The sequence below is a fragment of the Kogia breviceps genome, chromosome 9, assembly GCF_026419965.1.
Source record: "Kogia breviceps isolate mKogBre1 chromosome 9, mKogBre1 haplotype 1, whole genome shotgun sequence".
NCBI lineage: Eukaryota > Metazoa > Chordata > Mammalia > Artiodactyla > Physeteridae > Kogia > Kogia breviceps.
This window is the reverse complement of record NC_081318.1, coordinates 78,386,593-78,392,443: the sequence shown is the minus strand read 5'-3', so window position 1 is coordinate 78,392,443 and position 5,851 is coordinate 78,386,593. Positions and strand designations below refer to the sequence as shown.

Genomic DNA, 5,851 nt, shown 5'->3' with positions numbered 1-5,851 from the left:
TGCTTGAAGTAGAAACTGCATCATTTTAATGGTTAAGACTCCAATGTACCCTCACATTACAGCTGAGAAAAACAAGCCTTGAGAGGAATAGATCATATGCTAAAGTCCACATACTGACCAGAATGTGAAAACTTTTATCTGTTGTCAGACCTTGTGTTCTTGAATTCTACATCATACTATCCAAGATGGTTGTCAAGATGCTCTCATTTGGTGATCACCAATGATAGTTTATGATGTTTGGTGTTCTCAAAATATAAGTAAATATAAAACAGATAGTGCTCACTTCGGCAGCACATATACTAAAATTGGAACGATACAGAGAAGATTAGCATGGCCCCTGCGCAAAGATGACACACAAATTCGTGAAGCGTTCCATATTTTTTTCTCTAATAATTAGTGACAAAAAAAAACCAAACAAAAACACAGATAGCTAAGTGTGTAACAGCTCAATTCCTCATATTATGTCACATGAAACGTATACACAACACATACAAATGTCTCATGTAAAATGTCAAATAATGCTATAGGTATCTTCGGAAAAAGCAGGAGGGAAAATCTATATTAAAATAAACTTAGAAATCAGTGTTATGAATAACACCAAAAAAAAGTAAAGAAATAATAGCACTGACTTAAATGTCAAATTCCCTTTTTACAAAAACCACATACTATAATTATAAAGTTTCAACCTGGATTTTTTTTTATGCCCCTCAAATTCATCACATGTTGGTTAATAGCCATCAAGCAAGTCTTTCCTGAAGGCATGAAACAGAGGCAAACAAATATAATCATGGCAGATAATAAAACTGCTAAGGTTGCAATGAGGTTTAGAAATCCCCAATCAAATTTAGCTGTCCATTCTCACGATGTGTACATTTCTAGTCCAATTATCCTAATGTGTGTTCTCATTTATAGACTATACACCCTTAAAACTAAAAAAAAACTGAAAGTCTTTTTCTCTCAAATTTATTTTGCTACCACTTTCACCCCCTGAGAAGCTAAACATTTTCTTGTGTTTATCCTTTAGACAGTGAGTTGACCTTTCATTGAAACTAAGCTCTTTTCTAAGTAGCTAGAGATAAAATGGGAATTTTGTATTTAAATTTCAAATTACTTTAATGGAGAAAAATTACCTAAGGTGGGTGTTTGGAGATAGGTAGAAATAACCATTCCAACGCAATGCCTGTATTAATAAATAGTCTCTCCTCGCCCCCCTTTCTCCTTCCCTACACACACACACACACACACACACACACACACACACACACACACACACACACACACACACACACACATACACACACAGGCCGACTAATAACTAAAAGTTAAATTGACCTGTCATTTTTTTTCTTTTCCACTGACTTTTTTTGAAAGATAAATTCAGTTGATTCACTTTTCTGTGTATGGAGCATCTGAGCTGTTGTAAAGACATGGGTAGAATTAATTGATGCTTTCAAAGCTGAATTTGAGAAAATGTTTATTTTCCCACTCTTGACTAGTCGTGACATAAGTAGCCCTCCTCTCTGCTTCACGTAAGGGAAGGACTTGCCTTGCACTGCATTTTGGTCTCCAGAGGAGCTCCTGCACTAGGAGAACATCATCAGTGAGGAATGTGACCCTAGCCTAGGGGCTGGGAGCTAACTATAAATTTGTACTTCTGCTGCCTCTGCCATGCTGTTCAGGGACAATTTCCTAATACTACAGTGATCAGTGAGAAAAGGGCTGGTGCAAATGTCATAGTCTCTTAAAAATTATTTATGGGTCAACAGATTTTGGCCTAACTTCTTGATAGCACTTGATAGGGGAAGCTATGCCTTTTACTTCAGAAGCCCACTAATGGCCTGGCTTTTCATTTCCATAAAAACCACACAAGTTGGACTGTTTATAAATTGCTGAATATTAGCGCTTAAAGGGATAACTTTACCTTTATTTTTATTTTATAGGTGAAGGAACTGAAGTCCAGAAAATTTAAGTGACTTGTCTAAATACCTGCAGTCATCCAGAGGTAGAGGAAACCCTGGAATCCTGGTATGTGAGTGGTGCTGTGTTCTTTACTCTATAGCACAATTCTTCTTCTTAGAGAAATGCTAGGTCACTTTGTAACTTAGAGTACATGGCTTCATGTTTCAGTGGAAATATGGAGTGGGAATGTTATAGCTGAAAGAATCAATAAGTATACAGTTCATCTAGTGGAATTTCTTCTTTTGCAGTTAAGAAAACAGAGGCCCAGAAAACTTGCATAAAGCAGCAGCAAAGTTGCCTAAAGTGATGGATGTAGAAGGAGAATATACACATTCTAACTAATCCCCTATTAGCTATATCATTGTTTAGTAGATTATTTTGTTCACACATTAGCATAAACTCAGTCATACCTATGTTCATCCCTTCTCCTCTTTGTTCCAGTACTGTACCTTTTTCCCTGCCTCAAATCATGATTTGAGTATTATGGAGAATAGTATTTGTTATTACAATGATGATTTCTTAAATAACCCCCAAATTCCTATGTTTTAACACAATTAATTATGGCTCACATATCAATCAGCTGGATACAGTTGTTCCCAGTCAGTGGGCAATTTTATTTTGTGTGGAGATTTAGGGAATCAGGCTTCTTCTCTCTTGTGGCTCCTTCATCCCCTAAAGTCTGGAATCCTGTGCATCCAGCTGGTAGAAAAGAAAGGGAAAGTGGAGATGACACACCTCTTTTAAATGCTTTGGTCCATAATCACACATCAATTCTTTTGTACTTCATTAGGACAAACTAACATACATCCCCTTCCATGTGCAAGGAGGACGGGACTGAAATTTGCAGTGATAACTCTGTATGTTTAATGGAAGGACACAGATTTCTATAGACAGCTATCCATTTCTAGTGAAAGTACATAAGTAAAGTGCTTCAATATTCTTGCATTTTAGTTTTGCCTACTAATGAGTTGTTCCAAATATCACTTCCTAAAGAACACATAGTAGACTTTGGGCTCATAGTCAGGCTTTGGACCTTATAATATAAATTTTCCAGAACATTTCTGCTTGCTATGATTTTTGTTTCAGTATAACAGGAACATGAATGAAATGAAATTCATTATTTTATGTTAAAACTAATCAATCTCTACCTATACCTAGCAATTCACATGATGGGCCTCTCCTTATACCACAGACAACTGTTATATTTGACCAGCTTCCATACAGAATCAGTCATGTCTTACTAAATACACAAGTTCACATTTTCACTAGAGCATAATAAAAAGGACCCCCTGCAACTAATAAATGTAGAACATGAGTTTCTATATTTCCCCAACCCGAAGAGCAAATGACCTTTATGCAAGGCATCTGTCTCTTTTTTAAACATCATAGAAATGATGGAATTGGGCTGATTCTGTTCACTGCCACTTTCATATGTAATGCTGCACCAAGGGTAGGTTGGTCATCATCAGTAGCAGAAACAGCAATACCTGCATTTGTGTCTGAATCTGCATAAGTCAAACTACTGTCGGTAATAGAGAAGGGAATTTGAAAAAGCCTCTTGTAACCTCTACAGATGGGGGTGGGGTAGGTCGTAAATGCTTGCAGTAGTTGTAGTATCACAGATAGTGGGACAATCTCATCCTAACATTACTGTAGGGGTAAGGGTAACACTTCACAAGTAGACCTCATGGCTCTGTGCTAGAGAGCTGCACAGCATCCTACGAGAAAATTTTGTGAGTGTAGTCCATGATATGAAGAAGTGTTTGCAAAACTGATCTTATCATAATCCAAAAGTAGTAATTCAGGAGAATGTTTATTTCCATAAAAATTCAAAGAAATACAGTATACTTTAGAGAAAATAACTCTAAATCTCAGCTGATGTTTATTGACTGTTTTCCAAATTTAGATCAAAACAAGAATGTAAACATTACTAATATTGCCTTCATCTGTTTAGGCAGCTTAGTACTCTGGATCAACATAAAGAGGATATAGCTACTTCTCATGAAGTCACACTCCTTGGTTTGTAAGCTACTGCAGCACCCTTAACTCCTTTTAATAATATGTTACTGTTTATAACACAAACACCTATACCAGTTTATAGAAATGAAACGATATAGTAGCTACTAGTCTTGAAATTCTCTGTGCTTACAAGGAACATTAAAGTAAAAGACTATTTTCCTGTAGTTTGTAATCACCTTCCTACTTAGTAATCATTACATTAATTTTTCAAATTAATCTACTTGATCACACAAAGTAAATTTAGAAATAAATGTAGTTAGTCTAATTCACTGTGTTTCAAATTGAACTAGCTAGGTAGAATAACATTTTTCTAGCAATCAGAATTTTTTATGCTAGAAATCAGGACATAATTTTATTTCCTTGGTTTTAATACAATGGCTAAAGAGAGATACTGATTTTCTAATTCATCCACTGTGTACCTACAGGTCAATCTAATACACTGCACAGTTTGTGGGGCAGAGAATTTTCATATGTGCTCAGAGATAAATTTTCTCCCTTTATTAACTGAATTTTCTTATTTTAAAGGTCAAATTCAAAGATGTGCTTTGTGCAAAGTTTAATTTTAATGTTTTCCAAGGCTTAAATCACTCAGGTTATAACTTGAGGTGTTCCAGGATGTTTTTTCAGGTGCCTTTTGAATAATTATAAATAAGAAGAGGTGGGACATATGTACTCAGCTAGAAAGGATATTAAGGTATTGATATACTATCTTTATTTCAAGGGAAGAAATGAAAGTTTCTCTTTGAGCCTGGAACAAGATAGAGTTAATAAATATTTGTTGAAGGAATGGAGAAAAAAATGGACAAAAGAATAATTTGGGGGAAAACAATAAAAATAAAACCAGTTGAAACTCCGGTACATAATGGTATTTTAATCTATAACCAATCAGGCCTTTCTCTATGGCAAATGCACATAAATATATTAATTTTTTAATATAAACATGAATACTGCTATATACTAGGTTTTCACTCAAAAACATATAAAACAATTATTTCCTACTTCAAATTGTTTTAAAAACTATATGATATTCCACTTTATGACTAAAAAATAATTATTCTTCCAATTCTGTATTGTAGGACATCAGGTGGTTTCCATTTTTAAATTCCTGTATAGCATAGTTATCTTTGTTACTATAGTTAAAAATTGTATGTGTTCTGATTTTTTTAGGAAATTTTCCTTAAGGTAAATTCTTGAAATTGATGATTCAGAAGACATCTTGTAGCTCTCAAAGGCTTTTTCAATTATTTCTTGATTGAAGAAGAACATTATGATGTGGCCCTCTGTTATAGTTTTGTTGTTGTTGTTGTTATAGTTTTTTATATGTGGAAATAGCCACGTTCAAGTGGCCCAAAAAGAGGAACGACGTCACTAAGTAATATATGGAATTAATCCCCCATCAGGTTACTCCATCAATAATACCCACTTTACTAATGGGGACACTATAGTTTCCCACTCTGTTAATTTCTGATTTGTTTGAATATTTAATATTCATTTAAAAAATAAGGGCTTCCTTGGTGGCACAGTGGTTAAGAATCCTCCTGCCTATGCAGGGGACATAGGTTTGAGCCCTGGTTCGGGAAGATCCCACATGCCTCAGAGCAACTAAGTCCCTGTGCCACAACTACTGAGCCTGTGCTCTAGAGCCCGCAAGCCACAACTACTGAAGCCCGGGTGCCTTAAGCCCGTGCTCTGCAACAAGAGAAGCCACAGCAATGAGAAGCACGAGCACCGCAAAGAAGAGTAACCCTTGCTCGCTGCAACTAGAGAAAGCCCGCGCACAGCAATAAAGACTCAACGCAGCCAAAAATTTTAAAAAGTAAATAAATTTTTTTTAAAAAGTAACAAGAAAATGATTTTCTAATTAGCAAATCAT

General features: G+C 35.4%; 1 non-coding gene across 1 annotated transcript; it reads left to right on the top strand.

The window, feature by feature from the left end:
- Positions 1-275: 275 nt before the first annotated feature.
- LOC131763108 (U6 spliceosomal RNA) lies at positions 276-382 on the top strand. The gene has a single exon (XR_009337509.1). It is a non-coding gene; the product is annotated as a U6 spliceosomal RNA (small nuclear RNA).
- The last annotated feature ends 5,469 nt before the right edge of the window (positions 383-5,851 follow it).